This window comes from Polyodon spathula, chromosome 19 (genome assembly GCF_017654505.1).
Source record: "Polyodon spathula isolate WHYD16114869_AA chromosome 19, ASM1765450v1, whole genome shotgun sequence".
NCBI classification, from domain to species: domain Eukaryota; kingdom Metazoa; phylum Chordata; class Actinopteri; order Acipenseriformes; family Polyodontidae; genus Polyodon; species Polyodon spathula.
Genome location: NC_054552.1, coordinates 4528326 through 4546736, shown reverse-complemented (window position 1 = coordinate 4546736; position 18411 = coordinate 4528326).

Genomic DNA, 18411 nt, shown 5'->3' with positions numbered 1-18411 from the left:
CGCACTCCTGCAATGCTCCCTGTGTTCAGGGGGAGCAGCTGTCATTGACAGAGCTGGCATTTGTTCAAATGATGTTCTTGGCATTTATTAATTATTATTATTTTTTATTTTTTTTAACAAATGAAGAAATACCATTTGAAAAATGTATGCCTCCTTTTAAATTGATGCAGCAGACAATTGATCGAGCTTAGGAGGAGAAGAACCAAACAAAACTTGTAACTGCTTTTGTCACTCTTCTGTTGTATAAAACTTGTCTTATGAAAGTGCAGGTCACCCTGAGATAGGAGTTGAAATGTTTCCCCAGTAATGATCTTTGATGATGTGGAGTGGAGAATTTTGATTGTAGTTTAATATTCACTGTTAGTGAAACTAATAAACTGGGCCTACAACAAAACATGTGCATATTATGTTCTGTTCTCTTGAAGATATACAATATCCCTTTAGTTATTTGGTTAAATCAATACTTAAGTAGGATTGTTTATCATTTCTAATCCTTCCATTAACATTTTTATTTTTATCACTGTCTTCCAAAAATGTGTTTGTGTAAGTGTCTATTCACCTGTAAGAATGTAATGTGTTTAACAGGTTTAAGCAAAAGTGTCTGTCTGTGCTTATTTCATCTAAAAGGTTGCTTATTAAGTTTAAGCAAGCATTCAGTTTTGGTTGGCAAGAAAGCTTCAGTAATAAACGCCTGCAGTTGTAAATGTAAAAAACATTGCAGTATTGATTTGAATATTTTAATTAGAATAGAAACATAAAAAAAACACATTTCTAAAATGTACTTGGTTCCTGCCCCTGATCTACATAGAAACACGCACTTCTTCTCATTCTTGTCCCCTAAAGTGCATTCTACCCAATGAAGTATTTATTAGCAAAGCCTGACACTTCACTTCTTAAACCTCATTTTCTACATGGTAATGGCGTTTAAATTATTTAAAAAGACTTGCTAGACGTGGCTGCATTGTTCATTATTTAATAGCTCCTTGAATTCTCTTCTTGCATTTCATATACCGAGAGTATAAGCCTTAAACATTTTCTCAGCAGCCAAATGGCATTACTGGACAAAAACTATATAAAAAAGATCTATACTTTCTTAGTGGTACATGCTTGTTGCAGTAGAAAGTAAAGAAATTAATTCTACCACTAAATATTTGGAGTAACATCTTTTGTTTACTTTATATGCTGATTAACCAATAAAGCGGTTCGTCGTACTTTGCTTATAGAGTCAACTCTGCTTTTTAATTTAATGAGACGGGTGGCTGGCTAACCCTACTCCTGCTTACCATTTTGAGATCAGAACAGGGCAGTGCACTTGGCAGTGGAAGCATTGGTCCTGGTTCCAGTTTCTCAATGGAATTCCCTGAAATTCAAGCACTCGCCTCCTGCCTGAGAAGAACAGCCCATCTGTCTGGCACAGTCAAGGTCCAGAAAGCCAGTGCATTGCCAGATTAGTTCAGCTCCCAGTTCAACTGGTGCTGAGACGTGAATTCACAGTCTTTGCATGCAGAGAGAGTTACCTCCGTGCAGTAGTCTGTTGAGCCACCAGGCAGGTTCTATGCTCCATTACCTTGTACAGAACATATCCCAACTGGGTAACCAGTGACAGTGGAGAAAAGCCAGCTTGTATTCGTCTGGGACCATAGCCTTCATTCAGTGGTAAAGCATCCATCCAAATACCCTGGAAGACAACAGGGCTGTGAGTGCCAGGAATAATACTGTATATAGCTTATTCTGTGACAAATGACAATATGCTACAAACTGTTATTTAAAAAGCAGTCTCCCTTGTGTACCTTCCCTTGTAATTAAAACTTATTCTATCGAGTTCCGAACAAAGACAAGAAAATGAAATAAAATCTGTGAAGTTCTAATATATGAAAGTTAAATTGCTAGAAACAGAAACTATTTTGTTGCATGATGTTGATGAAGGGTGTGTTTTACAGGTGTGCTGTAGGTAGCAATTAGTTTTGAAGTAAGTGAAAATACAGTTTCCTTTTTTTGTTATTATGATCATTTAAAGATAAAGTCATTCTTAACATGTGTGCTTTAGAATACTCTGTATACAGATGTTGCATATGACACTGCATGACAGTGAGGTTAATTTGTGATGAGACTCTTATTTCTGTAGGTGGGAGAAGGTTTGTTTTTCTTTTTAAAATAAATATGTTTTCATTTCTTTCGCAAAACTTGCAATTTTAAGGTTAAATGTATTTTTTTTTTTCAACAGAGTTGACTTGAAAGATGGCAGGTTTCATATCATACAGTTAGATAATTACTAAGTATTTCCAGCTGTCGTTGTGTGTCAACACCTTAGAGATTGCAAGTTACAGTGCCACAAGTTGGCATTTTAACATTTTTTCCAGACCTTTATTGCACTAGACAACCCTTAAAAAAACACACCATTCAGTTGTTTTAAAATACCAACATGTTGTTAACAGTGACTCTGTTTTTGGCAAGGGAACAATCCAGATTACAGATGTATTCTTTAGTGACAGACAATTAAACATTGTACACTGAAGTGTTGTTTGCTTCACTGACCACTCAATACTTCTTTTATCAGATTTTCTGGCATTGTTCAAATGATTTTAATTAAGTACTGGATATTTAAATTATCTAATTATTATTATTATTGTTGTTTTTGTTGATGACTGGATTATTATGAATTACTTGATTGTTGATAGTTCAGTTTTAAGATTCTATTTCAATTTTTGCCTTTGCTTTTTAAGGAATATAAGAAATCCAAGTATATAATATCAGCACTTTATCCATATTGAATTTTCTTAAAAGGTCACTATTAGCTTTTGAAAAAAGTTCAATAGGAAATACAAAAAAACAACAATATTATAACAGTCATTGAATATGAAATATAATAATGTAATATTAAAAAAAAAAAAGTTTTTTGTGATGTACACAATATTCTGTACTGAAAAAAAATGTAGTGTACTGTTATATATTTTTTTCCTATATTCTTTATAAAGCAAAGGCTAAATTTGAAATTGAAAAAATTGATTTTTGTACAATCAGTTATACCTCCTTTCAGGATGTATATATAAAATATTAAAATAGCTATTTGTATATTTACAGTTCAAGCTTAGGGTCAGCTGCAGGTGTAAAAGCTTTTAAAGCTTATCTGAAGGTGGTTGGAAGTCAGAGTAAATACAATTTTTATTATTGCATTTCTTATTTTATTTAAAACTGAACTACACAGTACATTGAAATGTTATCAATAAAATACAAATCAATCAGTAAATGTATACATCCAAATATTTATCATTTCTAGTATAGCATTTACTGGTAAAGCCCTGCCATGGCTTCTTCAGTTCATAACCGTGTCTGTGTACTTATGTCAACTTAATCACAGTTACTACACGCTCATTTCAGAATATCAATTACAAGATTTTTGACAGAAGTTAAATGTCCCCAAATCCGACGACTTGATCAGTGGGAGCCATTTTCTACATGAGCAGTGTCTTCACTTAGCTGAACATTCGCAAAGCAGCGGAGGTCGAGGAAGCATGGGAGGGGCAGGCTCGGCAGCACACTCGCGCACAGTATTCACAACGGTACCTGCCTCAGCAAAGGGAAGTGAAGCGAGAACACTATGCTCAGTGGCATTTCCAAATGCAGCTCAGCTGGAGGCCTGTGCTTCTTGCATGAGTGGCACATACTGGGGGGGGGGGGGGGGGGGGGGAATACATAAGTTTGTCAAAGCAATAGAGGTCTATCAGCCACCCCCTGCTCTCAGCCAACACCACTGCAACACTAATAGTTTCAACAGTTACAGATTTGATGCACATTTCAGTCACAGTGGTATGGCCCCATTTCTAATGCATATGAGAGAAAAAGTATTTAATTTTTATCACCCAACTGTGTGATGCCCTTTCTTATGGGTACTGTCATCTAGTAGTGTGTCTGTGTATCTCAAAACGTAACAAATGAAGCTTATTGAACAAAGGTAATAGATTTTTGCTAAAATTAAGTGGAAATAGTTTGTGTTGGGTTTACATGAAAAATCGGTTGCATTTGCTTGTTTTTCAGTTTGTGGGCTCTGTGTGACAGTACGACACTAAATATGTCAGCGCCATGAATCAGAGGAAAATTTGCTTCCAGTCAGCTTTTAAAACACTCAGGTTAATTTGCTGTTGATTGGTACTTAATTGTAAAGGTGAGGAAAGGGCAGCTTTTCTTGTTTTGAAATCAACACATTAATTAGGTTTTATTTAATACCTTCCAACAAATACATCTTAAAGGTAATTACTCGCAATATCAGCACATCTGTAGAGCTCTTAAAATGTTTGAGGTGTATTTTAATACGTAGGGGAATGTTTGTCCCAGTAACCCTTAATAGCCTTTTTGGCACTTAGTTCCATTAAAAAAAAACGAAAAAAAAAAAACGTTTAAATTGGCAGTCAACACCAATTTAAATACCAGTTTTATAAATACAAGATTGCCACAGTGTACAAACCTGAACTTGCAAATGAGAATGGTTTTACACTATTAAGCAAAAATTGTGCAACCCTTAAATTCATATATTCTTCTTTGTCACCTCTACAGCTTTGGAGATGCCATTTTAATAAGGGACACATATTCTACACGACTAATAACTAAATAAACCTCACTCAAGATTCAGTTTTTGCTTTCCCATGAAAATGATAAATATGAATAAAACATGCACTGTAACGCATTCGTCAACTATGAAATAAAACTACATATAAGTGGACATCAAAATTACACTGATGAAACAGCAGGATTAGTGCTCCAACAATGCTCTCTAGATTGGAATTGGCTTTTATGTGAATTTCTAAAGTCACTGATTAATTTGAGGTTCTGATGCAACCATTTGACAGCTATACTGGAGCAAACAGGATAGAAAATTAAGTCGTCGTTCTCATACAAGGTTCAAGAACATCTTCCTTCTGTAGCTATCTGCGATAGCAAGTTTGGCCCAGTGATGTTTTTCTTATTGAATTTATAGAAGAAGATATGGAATCACAGCTCGCCCCTGTAAGCCACACGTCGACTGCACCTGAACTGAAATGTATGCTTTTATTGAAAAAGTATTTTTGAACACCCAATAAACGTTTCCTTTTCTGTTTCTGCATATTCCAAGTCACATTGGCACATTGGCACATGATTTGAAAGAAGAATGGGGAAGACTGTTCAGGGCAGTTAGGGAATCTAAAGGCAACGTGAAAGGAAGCTCAGAGACAGGTAAGACACATCGAAAGAAAATCAGAATAAGGTTTGCTGTTCAGGTTCATTGTTTTCCATTAATGCAGATGTGTATTTTGCTTTCAGTAGCCAATGAAGCATGTGTTTATGGATCCCATCATCAATATTGACCATCATGTCTGGCACATTGAAACTGACTCTGTCCTGTGATTTCAAATCCCATCACAAACAACTGCATCAGGATTTGAAGAGAGTTCTAGTGTCTGGCCTTTCGTGTTAGCGGATCCAAAGGAAAAGCAAGTGTTTAGACACTTGCTAACCACTCTACACTGAGCTGTCACCCTCAATGTGTTTTTTAAACACTCTCTCTTTGTGAGATGCAGATTGCAAGCATAAAGTGCATAGTTTCATTCAAGCGGACCTTGTCAGAAAGCAGCCTCTGTGATATGATTTCTGTCAGGAACAATCTGTTTGAAATTTCTCCGTCTTTACTTGTGACCACCAAACGGCTTGTCTTTTTTCTAACTCTAGGTGATGGGATCTACTGCCTTGTCAGATGGAATTTGATTTCACCCGCTACCTGCTTGTTGACTCTGGAGGAGTTGACTCACAGTGGTGGCAGAGCAGGCCTCCAGGCGAGCCAGCTCCTGTCTCTTCCTGTAATTAGCCACAGCCTTTGTGCAATATAAAACATTTGAGTGATTCTGTGCCGTGAAAATAGTAATGTACACAGACAGGAGTTTTTTCACTTGAAAGAAATATCAGAAGATAGAAATTGCTAACATTTCTTGATAGCTGACGAGCTGCATCCTGTTTTATATGGAGAACAATTTTTGATAACACGTTATACAGTGTGTACATAAATAATGTAAGTCAGGATATATTATCACACGATAATATATGTCTCAGGTTAGTTATATATACTGACTGATAACGCTATATATATATATTATATATTAATATTATATATATATATATATATATATGATATATATATATGTATATATATATATATATAATATATGTATAACAGTTTATTTTTGTACATTTATACATTTTTAACTGTCTTTAAACAACCTTTTTCTTACATCACTATTTCAGTTCCTTAGCAAAGATGTGATTGTTACATATATCTAGCATATCACATGTCATCTCATCCTGATTAAGCATTAGGGTTTGTTTCAGATAACCCTCCTCACACAATTTGTCAATGACAGTAAATGCCTTCCTAAATCCTGTTAATTTTTGTTAAGTATGTTGCTATGTTTACATACAATTTACTGAATTATTTATAATTCTCCTTTTTAGATGTTATAGTGCAATTTTAGTGCCAGTAGAGGGCGCTTATTTGAATGATTAGTTTTAGATACTGAGTATTTGTGTAAAATGTGAAACTAGTTTATTATTTAAAAAAAAACAGATACATTCAAAATATAGTTTCTGAATAGAGGAAATCATATCAACATTTCCCAAAATACTGTATAGATATCCCTATAATGGCATTGAAAAACAGTGACTGATGAAAAGAATCTCCTTCTTGAAGTTGCGTCATGTGGGTAGTGTCATGGGATGCATCTGGGGTTTACAGTCGTTTGTAAAATAAACATTAATTGGCATTGCTATAGGGTCTATTGTTGGTATCGCTATAGGAAAGGGATAAACTTCCTGGTTAAACTGTCTCTGAGTGAGTCATGGCTTTAATGAATGACTTTTTTTTTTAAGAACCATTTTTAAGAATGCTTTTTTTTTTAATTATTTTTTCCACGACATTTCATGTTCATATTTAATTTACATGGGGGAGTGGATGCTGCTGTTGTATTTGGGGGTGTTCTAGTTTTCTGACCTTCTGAATCCAAAGGTCATCAAATAGAACACCATCTGTACCAGTTATAGGGTTGGGCTGTGACTTCAGGCTAAAGATATGGTCTGTTTGTGGATCTCCAGTACACATGGCAAAGAGTTCAACAGGAGCCCTCTGGCAGAGGGAAGAAACTACAACCACCAGACCTTGCCAAGTATTTTTCCAGCAATGAGGGATGATTTAGGAGAAAGCATTGACAGTCACTGGCAATAGGATAATATTATATCAATCTCAGCATGTCATTGTTATTGCAGCTTTTGTTGCAAAACATTCGTACTGCATTTGGTTGTATTTTAGTCAGTATCAGTATATGTGTTTCTGTATACTGTAGGTATGTCTCTGTCAGTGAAGATTCTTCTTACTGCACTCTTTAAACGCTAAATCTAGTCCCCCTGTTCTTCTGCTGCTGTAAAACACGAAGACATTTCATTTTTCTGTTTGTGTTGCATTCGAAAGGATCAGGGCCTACTCTCTTTGTTTAGCTGTAGGGCATTTTAAAGCCTGTCTTTTAAAGAAGTGATGCTCAATTTGTCTTTGATGATCCACATGATTCAGGTGAGACAGGAGCAAGATCAGACCCTTCTTTGCATAAAAGTTAATCACAGAAAAATGTAAATTTGATAACATTTTGTCTCGTTTTTCCCCTCATTTGGGGGACTGTGAAAGGCTCTCAGCAGCAATCATCACAGTATGGTGCCACACTGGATGCAGTACAAATGATTACATTTGTGTTGAATACTCACTCATTTAAATGTCAGCCTTGATGGGGCAGTGCATCAGCAAAAGCAGGGATAAAAAGTAAACACTGAGCAAATGAAGGCTAGCACTTTTGAAAACTGTGTGATCTAATGTGCAGAAATTACCTTTTAATTACCAAATTCTTTTTACTTTCATAATTGTTTTGGTCGTACAACAAAAACAGGCCAGTAATTTAAAAGCTATTTCCAGATGAAACAAACTGTATTAAAAAAAAAAAAAACAATTATGTTAAACTATTTCATTTATTAGAACACTGAAGTCCATTATAATTATTTGGTTTAAGTAGCAAAATGACACAAAGAAATGGTAATGTAGTTGAACAAGAAAGACTCTTATTGTCAGCATATTAATCACACTCAGTAATTCTGTAGGCACTCAGTTATCAACCACTGAATGTATACAGAGGAAAACAGTGTTTTATGAGTTTTCATTTGCTAATAAATGAATTAAAAGAGCAGACAGTTTTTTGTTTTTTTTTCTGCACCAGGATATAATGTATTTTCCCACTGTCTTTCTGTTTAAAACATTCTTCAGTCTCTGAGTGTTCTGCAGTAATATCGGAGCTATCTTTGTAATGACTGATAAGTGTTTTTGTCGACCATCAAAATGCTTTTTACAACATATGCTATCATTAGGGGTCCAATTCAATTAACAAAACTTTTTTTCTGGAAGAATATATTTATATAGTTATATATATACTCGTTAAATATTGCAGTTTGTCTTTACATTGAGAGGGGAGTTTGTTATTTCTGTGAATCCGCTGTCACTACTACATACAACTGTTAATATCTCATAAACCAGTTCAGATAGCAGTTTTATATTTTCAGTGTTCTGCAAAGTCCTCAGGCAAAATCTAACAGTACCGCAGTTAATACTGATCTAATATTGCTGTCATGCCTGGGTCATGTTTTCCAAAAACTCACAGATATGAACATGGCAGTTATATGTGTATGACAAGCATAGTTAGTTTTGTTTGATCTGTTAACAAACATATTATTGGTAGTGTCTAATTGGTAACGTCCCTTTCATAAGGCTACAACAACAAGAGTCATTGTGGTCTGCAATGACAGGGACTTGATTCAAAGGAAATCAGAAGTGTGGGAAAAAGCTATTTCAGTTTAACGACTGCAGGGGTCACATGTTAAAGACACAGTTTAGAACATCTCAGTCCCCATTTCCCAGTCCACAAGAAAGGATGTCTCATGTTTGCCTTGATAGCATCAGCTGTACAAGGCAGCTGAAATGGGATTATTAGTAGGGAAAGGGTTCTCCCGGACCACTCAAGCTGAGGTAGAGAAGCAATTGGGAATTTTCAATCCACTGGGGTCTACTGTTTCGAAACAATTCAGATGGGAACCCCTACATTCCCGGTTTGTAACCGCATTGCTGCCTTGACATAGCACTGCAAAATAAACCCTTCACAGTGCCCCCCAGTGCTTCAACTTCTCAGTAAATGAGGCTGCCCCAGATGAGGAATGACATTTTTGTGACCAAGTCCTTTTCAGAGATAAACTGCCCTATCTAAAAGGCCAAAAATCTAAAAAACTAAAATTTTAGAGACAGGTACAATTTTAATTGACTCATTTGAATTTAATATCGATAGAGTAAGTTTCATTTACATGACAGGGCCAACTTGTCACCCACAGCTACAGGGAGAAAAAAAAAAAAAAACAATAGCGACCCCCCACACACACACACACACATTTACTGGTATAAGCATTTGTGTTTGACAGTTTGATGAATTGGTGTAGGAGTTTGGGGGGGGGGGGGGGAATAGTGAATGATTCTGCAGCCTGATGCTGTGTTAGTCCGCTCTGGGGGGATAGTAGTCTCACTTCCCCGACCTGGAGTTCCAGTTACTCTGCAGGTTCTTCGTGTTGTCAGAGGGGACCACCAGCCGCACTATTCTTTTGCATCTCATGCGCTATATCTTGCCTCAAGAAAGAAGGCTCTGTCTTACTTCCTCCTTTATACTCCTGGGACATGGCCATCATACTATTAGTGCTCGAGTCCATTACTACAATTATTTGTGTTATTTCACATTCTCTGCTCTTCTATACGTCATGGCTTCATATGAGCCGTTCCGTCCGCTGAGTGTCGAACCCAGTCGGTATCTGGGACCCAGTCGCGATGCTCCTCCTCCAACGATTCTCTGAGAAGTCAGACGACTGTATTTTCAGGGGCTCGGACGCCGACAGTGCTAGCGTCGACTCCATAGGGAAGATTGCAAGACTCCTGAGTTGCAAAAACATTCCCTTCCTATCGTAGCCCTATAAAAACCTTCCTATCGCAGCCCTATAAAAAAAAAATAACATTATACTGGATACTGTACTGGAACACTTACCCTGTTGTTTTTAAGTGCACTTTGATGAGACCATTAAAAAAGGCAAGGTCAGTCAAGGGCATATTTTTACTGTATGCCTTTGAGAACCTGCAAAATCTGTGTTCAAGCTGGAATGAAGCACATGCAAAAACTATTAAACATGTTTGCTGTACATGTTTAATATTTCATATTTTTATATCATGGAAAAATAAAGGTCCGACTGAGCCTGACTGTCGCATATGGTTTTGCCCGTTCTCTAAATTTAGAACATGAACGCCTCCTTTTGATAGATGTTGTGAATTTTCTATGCAGCTGCACGCCTTTCAGCATAGCAGGGTCTCACGGATGTCTTGGAAACTGGGATGTTACCAGGAAGTGCCCTTATCGTGCCAGCTGTAAATAAACACCAGAGACAAAAAAAATAAAATAAAATCTTGCGGAAATATTTGGATGTAGTTTGGTCTCCACCTAGTGGTCACATAGAAATATTGACTGCAATATCCATATGTGTCTGTTGATTTAGTAGCTTCCCAAGTTTACTGGTTTTGCTTGCAATAGGCTCAATACTAGCATATACATTTTGCCATTAAATTACCAGACTGAAACCAATCCGGACTCTGCTAGTCAGTTCTAAAGCAGATCAGTGCATGCTTTGTAGACTTCAATTCATACAACGTACCACACTACCAAAAAGCTTTAAAAATTAAATTAATTAAAAAAAAACCCTAAAAAAAACATTATTACTTCACGTTCAATTTGAGTTCCACCATTGCCCTGATGCATGGCAGTTCTTTGATTGCAGTTCCCCAAGACACTGCAGTAGAATACTGAAACTTTAGGGACATAGACTAGGACAGTGGAAACACTCCAAGTGGGAAATCCACTGTGAAATAAACTCACTTACATGTGGTCAGTGCTGCCGGATGGAGAATTCAGTGCGGTGCACTAATACTTATACTGTAAAAAAAAGTGTTTTCAGCTTTTGATTTCATGATCAGAATGTTAAGCTGAAGTTCTAGCTGTATGTTGGTTTCTCAAGATCGGTCTTTTGCTGAAAGTATGTTTTTGTGGGATAGATTTCAATAATGATAGTCAGCTTTTTGGGGGGTTATGTCACCCTGTCATACTATGCTTCATTACAAATTATTTCTGTTTATTTATTTCTATTTATTGTTTTTTTTTTTTTTTTTTTTTTTTTTTACTTCTATTTATTTATTTCACTTATTTTTTATAAACAAGGATCATCTGCCTCTTCAATAGATTCCTGTGCAAAAGACCAAGTGCACACTGTTCCACTGTTCCATCTATAGAAATGCATATTAGCAAATTATTAGCTAAAGGATCTGCAACAATGGAGACCTTTGCAGAAGCATTGTTTTGTAGAAACAATAATATTGCTTACACAGTGTTATATATTAATGCAAATGTAAAACCTGCCTGTCGTGTGTGGGTAAAGGGAGTGTAATAAGCCATTTTATGAAGCAGACTGATTTGTATTTACCTTTCAGACAGCTATCAGAGCACCAGTGTCACATACAGCAAATTCCGTGCAGAACTACAGCACTTACGAATTCATCTAGTATCTTTAAATCAAACAGCAAGTTATTAACTCTAATAAAAACAACCCGAACCGACTGATTCAAATCCGTTTAAGTTTCAGTTTAGCTAATAGGACCTATAAATTGGATCTATGTGTAAATGCGTGGTCCCATTAATTAAAACCTACAACTAACAAAAACTATAGTTTATACAGTTTGAGGAGCTCTTATTTTTATAAGCATGATACTTAATAATCCAATCAATACCGGTGTATTACAAATATAGTTGACATTCATGTTACATAATTTTTTTTTTTTTTTTAAACTCAGGAATTTAACTGGCCACTTGAAGGATTTCCAAATGCTGCACCGCTGAAGAAACCAGTAACAAGGCAGATGGGTACATGCCAGTGAGACTGCAGGTTTTAAGAAATGGACACAAGGACCACTTTGCACCAGTAACGATTACTGGATCAAGCATTACAAACATGTTCAAGAAAAAGTAACTATACCCATTATCTTTATTTAGTCTGTATTTTAACAGTTATAGATTTAAACTCAGTATCATACTGTTTTGAATGTATTATTTCAAGTGCTGTCGAAATACAGTATGCAAAGTTGTATCATGTTAACAAATGATTTGTTTTTGGTTCACTACCGTGGAGGTGCAAAACAATCTGAAAAGGTTTACTTTATTTAATTGTTGTAAAAAGTTTTGCTTTATAGTTTTTTCCATCATCTGACTTATTGCCACAATTCAGAAAACTGAAAAAGCTGACACTAAATGAAAATATGGGATGAGGCGTGTGTCATTGGACTGTTTCAATCAGGGGTTATAGATGCTCCATGAATTTTTACATTATCTCAACTTAATGCCAAGATCTTTGGCGTTTTGCTTTTGTAAATTGGATTATTTCCTCAAATTGATTAAACCTTTTGTAGAAGTTTGCACATCACACATCTCTGTATGATGATCAGCCTGACGTTACACTGGCCACTGAGCAGTGTGGAAAAATGCAAATGTAAAAAATGAATCTTTCAGGTAAAGTCAAGCCTGAAATTGAAATCTTTGATGCATACATTTCAATTGTAATTCCTAATTAACTCACTCTGATATACCAAAAAATCAATTTTGGTGCAAAGTAAATAAAGCTAAACCTTTGAAGTATACAGTTGAGCAAATAGAACTAATCTGACTTTTGACACTTCTATAACAGTATAAATTTGTAATTCTTCGAACGTTCATACTGCTTGTCCTTCATACCTTTCATATACTCTAAATACGTAATTAAAGAAGTGCTAACCAACATTTTAAAATCCATTTTCTGTCCTCCGATGGCCATTAGCAATGCTGCTCTTCTGCTGGAGATTGTGTTTATTTCTTGTATGTTATACTTTGAATATACACACATTTCAAGCACACAAAGCCACACTCACTGCTGTACGCCCAGGTAAGAAGGATTGGAGTTCATGTAGAGAAGCTTGTTTTTGACAAAGAAGGGAATGAAATAACTCTTCTGAAAAGATGCAGTGAGAGATCAGTTGGTGAGTAGAACCCTTGTTCATTAGAAATAAAAGGACTACTTTGGTTAAAAGCTTTGCTTAGAGAAAATAAATGTACCATGAAAACTGAAATATGTTAAGAAATAATTCCCATTTACAGAAATATAATATATGCATCATAAATCCTAAAAATAGTTTTTTATAGATACCCAGATTAGTTTCTAGGAAGAGCGAATAATATACCACCTTCCGGTATAAGTAGGTAACCACATGAATTTGAAGACAGGTATTGATAAGAGTCTAAAGTAGGAGGATGAGAAGCATACACTAGAATACCGATTCATTCTGTCATCATTTCCGATTATTTCAGAAATACAAATCCTACAGTTAAAGAGTTGCCAGTCAAAAGTGGGATTGGATTCCTGAGGTTTAAGTACTGAACATATTTTATACCACCAGGCGATCACAGCAGCTAATCAGGTTTCTTTATGCACTTTCTCTGTCTCCGGCACAGAAGAAATACACCAGCAGGTAGGCATGTTCATGCTTTCAGTACCAGATGTAATGTAAGTACAGTTGGAGTCCTTTGTTAAAAAAAAATAGCTCTCTTTATTTTGCTAGGGCTTTAGTTTCACACATTCTAGTAAGAATCAGAAGATGACTGTGTTCAAAGGGAAGAGCATCCTAACAATACTGCCCCAAGGTGTCTCATTCTACTGCGCCTCTAGCTGTAAGGAAAGTCAGCTTAACCCTTCAGGACCTTTTAAAAGCTTGAGTGATAAAGGCGAGTGTCATCTCTGCAACTGTTTATGCTTTTAAAATTGTATAATAAATATCATTTTCTGCTGCATCAAAAGCTTCTATTGCTTCTTTCTGGTTGCAAATGAAAAATACTTTAGTGCAAGTCAGGGAATAACAGTGTAGTGCATGTATTACTGTATGTTATATTGAGTATGTGTGACTGCATTTCTTTCAGACTGACCTTTCTACTTCGGAAGCTGAAAACACTTTGAAGTACTTTGAGGAGGTGCTGACTTTAAGGAAGGAGACGTCAGTACAGGCTATTTCACAAGAGAGCTCTGGGGCCAGTGAAAATCAAAGTCTGCAGAAATGGGGCAAGGCTATAAAGATAGGCTGCTGATAACTTCAACAGCAATGCCAATGGTGAGGGTGAAAAAATAACAAACAGGTCCTACACTGAAGCAAGTTCAAAAGCTAAAACACATTTTCAGAGAGGACTAATACATTTATAAATATATCAAACTAGCAAGAAGCACCCAAACAAGTTGCTGGAAGGAAAAGAGCAATTTCAATTATAATAGAGTAGTTTCTTTCTAGTGTGGTAAAGGAAAAGCTAAAATTATTTTTATTTTTTTCTGAAATGTTGCTTTTTTTGCCTTTGTACTTATGCACAAGGTCAGGGTCTAACCTGTGTTAATGTTAAGTCAGTAGTCTTTTTGACAGCCTGATTTTTAGCGATGTGAATGCATTTCGGAATGTATTTTATCCTAGAAATTACATTTTTTACACTGCTTTCCAAAGAACAGAAATAATGTGCTCCATTACCTCCACTGCTATTCACTGACCAGGTCTAAACCTATTCGTTTGATACCTGTGCACACACTGTGAGGCTAGACTTACATTTTGTCTGATAAATATACATTGCTTTCTCCATATTCATGTTCTATTTTTTATCTTCTGTTACATAGCTGCTCTCCATGTGTACTAGTAGACTTGAACTTTCAAGGACAGCTTGCAAATTGTATACAGTGAATGGAACTCCAATTCAGCCTTAATAGCAGGGTCTGTAAATGAGTGCTCACAGGAAATCAACATGGAAGAACACAAAGACATAGAAGATACACACCTGACAACAAAAGAGGTTGATGATGTTACAAAAGGTACAGAAATTAAACCACTCTGATAACGTGGCATGTGCTGTGCTAATCCAATGTGCATTGATATCAACAAAAAACGTTTCAGACCCAAGGTTGCAAGTAAGAGACAATGCATGTCATGTTGGTGTCTTAATCCATACTAATTTACACAAATCTGGATCTGTTTTACATACAGTACTGTTGGATTTTTATTTATATGATAATTAGTTCTTATTCTCTGGAATAATTATTCCATGTTGATACATGTGTACACATAATAGAACTAAGAGTATATTAAACAATAATTCAGCATTCATTATATTCTACCATGATATATATATATCTGATTGCAGTTATAACATTATTATGATATAATTAAGATTAAATAATAATATATCAGTATACCAAAAAAGAAATAGACCATTACAATGTCATGTACAAGATTAATCAGAATTATAGGACCAATTTATATACAATTGTGACAACTTATAAGTAATAAAAATATTAGTTTATAAACTGATAGCCTAATACAGAACAAGTAATATTTACCAGGTCTGGACAACCCCCCCCAACCCCTGCCAAATTAGTATGGTGTTTGTTGGTTGTAAGGACATGCAATGACCTAATCTCTAGTTCTGTTATATATAGGCTCTGTCTGAGCTTGCTGTGATGCTGTTTGGGTGTGGTTACCTTCAGCGAATGACATTCTTGTTCTTTTCCACAGCCTTTCTGGCTTCTCTGACCTAATTTCCTTCCCCTACACATTCTCAGTACACAGGACCCCACCCACTGGTTATATAATTGTAACAATGTGCTTTCAAACACATACACACACGCTATACAAAGTTAATGTTATATAGAAAATAAAGCCTATTGCAACAGGATAGAACTTGGACAAAATATTAGAAACACCTACTGGCAGAAAAGGTGTAAGGTCACCTGTAGGAAAATATTGAATATCCTTCATCTCTGTTGTTATGAAAGCCTGACTAACAAAATCTGTTTAATTTAATTAGTCTTGTGTATGTCAGATCAATGAAACTGTCCATTTACACAGAAAGTGGTACAGATTTTCATTGTTTGAATCTTACTGTTTTTATATAGCATAACAATATATATTTTGGGACAATTTACACTTCAGCTGAAGGTGCTTTTTAAGTGCTATGATTTTAAATATTCTCTGAATGCACAGCTGAAGTAGCGAATCTGAAATGTGAATGGTCTCTGTAGACTCTTTGGAGCTCAGTGCAAACGAGAGGGCAGCCTCCAGATCGGGTTACTGTGGAAGAGCTGGATAGTCTGGATGAGACCCTGCTGACCCTCATTCTGAGGAATCCTATTGATGTGTGGGAGTCCAGCGGGGAGCCTCTCCTTCCTTTGCATGGTAAACGAGTCTACTCTGCTTCTGTCATTTCAAACATAAATAGGGTTTCACTAGAAGTGGTTTGAATTATGTATGAATTCAGTCTGAATGTGAACTAGGGTCAGAAAATGGTTAGGGGTTATGATGTAAATATTCATTACATTTAAGTCCGAGTTACAATTGGCCCTGATTCTTGTCTTTCCTCAGATTTGGTCTTATATGTATCGGGCCTAATATTTTCCTGTAAAGATTTTTCATGTTGTTTTACAAGTCGTTGCTGGTGTTGTATCATAATGCTTGTGTAAGTTCTGATAATTCAGATGTTTACTGTATTTATATTCATTATTTTAAGGTTCGGTATTTTCTAATATTTTGAATGTTGTCATCCTATCTGAAATGTCATGTTGTTGTAATAATCCTCCCACAGCCAGAAGTATAAATTACAGATGTACATTTACTGGACTTCTGTTAGGATTTTCTTTTGCATAGTGACACCTAGTGGCTGTATATTGTATGTGAGGCAGTTATATAGGGTACGGCATTAACCCTTTGTGTTCTCTGCAGTTTTACAGCAAAGGGAGAGGCTGCAGGAAATTAACTGGAAGCAGTTAATTTTTAATTTTTTTATTTTTTTTTTAATTTTCTCAAATAGTTACAATGTTTTGTATATAGTTACCCAACTACGTACATCTATCAGAAGTTCAGGCTGTACAGACCAGGAGGTGAAGCCCGTTTTTGAAAACAATAGCAACCAATCTGAGAGATTTATACAACCAGCCAGATGTGAAGAAGGTGCTAGTGCACATGAATGGATCTGATCTAAAGCAAGGAGTTTCTGCTTGGGGTAAAATATTGGTAAAAAGAGGGGTTTAAAAATATCAATATACAGCTATAGCCAAAAGTTTTTAAAAATTTTAGAATTGAGACACACACATTATTCAGCAGGTTCCTTTCGACTTCATGAAGCACACTGAGTTCATTTTATAGGGTGAAGTAAAACCTTTCCCCATAGCTGTATATGAAATGCTTCCTTTTAGCCATTAAAATATGTTGTTACTGGCAATATACTCAAATAGACTATCCTACTCAGAACAAAGCTTTACAACACCTTCATAAGCTGTGGATCTCCTTGACTGAATGACAGATTTTTCTGCTAGACGCCCACTTACTGATAGCCTCTGCTTGGTTGCACACTGTGTATTAGAAAGGCTTTAAGGAGAACATGTTAGTATGATTAGAACATGTTAGTATGAACATGTTAGTGTTTTGCATGAGTTATGGATTGCCATCAAGTTACCTATTATATGAATTTTACCAGTGTGGTGTGCAGACTGTTTATAAAGAATGCTAAACAAACAAAATGGCTGGGCAGTTGTACCTCTAGATTAAACATGAGACAGCCTGTTTGGGTTCTCTATGCTACGGAAGGTGTACAGCTGAGCATATGGGATGAAACTGAGAGAGATGTGTTAATCTGTATATCTTCAGGAGAACCTTTCATGAGCACTAAAGGTCTGTTTTAGTTTTTTTTTTCTTAATCCCTGGCAGTGTATTTCCCTATGTATAAAGAAATTCAATCAGCCTGTTTTGCTTGATTAGATTTGACTGATGTGAGTTTCTCATTGAATTGATTGAGGTCATATTACAACGTTCAACTTTTTTATGTCAGTTAAAATATGCTGCCAATATCAGCTACCAACAGAAAAGAGCAATCTGGGTTTTTTTTTTTGTTTTTTTTTGTTTTTTTTTAGAAAACTCAGAATAAATAGTACAGTACTTAAATATGCATATGCATGCATACCCATATGCATGCAATAAATGTGCAATTGCTGATCATTTTTAGGAAAATCTAGAAGGGTATAGGGGGATCTATAGAGAGTCTGGATATTGGACTGGACATTTGGGACTGTCTGTATAACCCAGTATGGGCCTTACTTAAAGAAAGCCATATTATTTTCTTACCAGACAGTACATCTGTAGTATGCAGTCTGTTTGGTGGCTTCAGGGTCACAAGTATA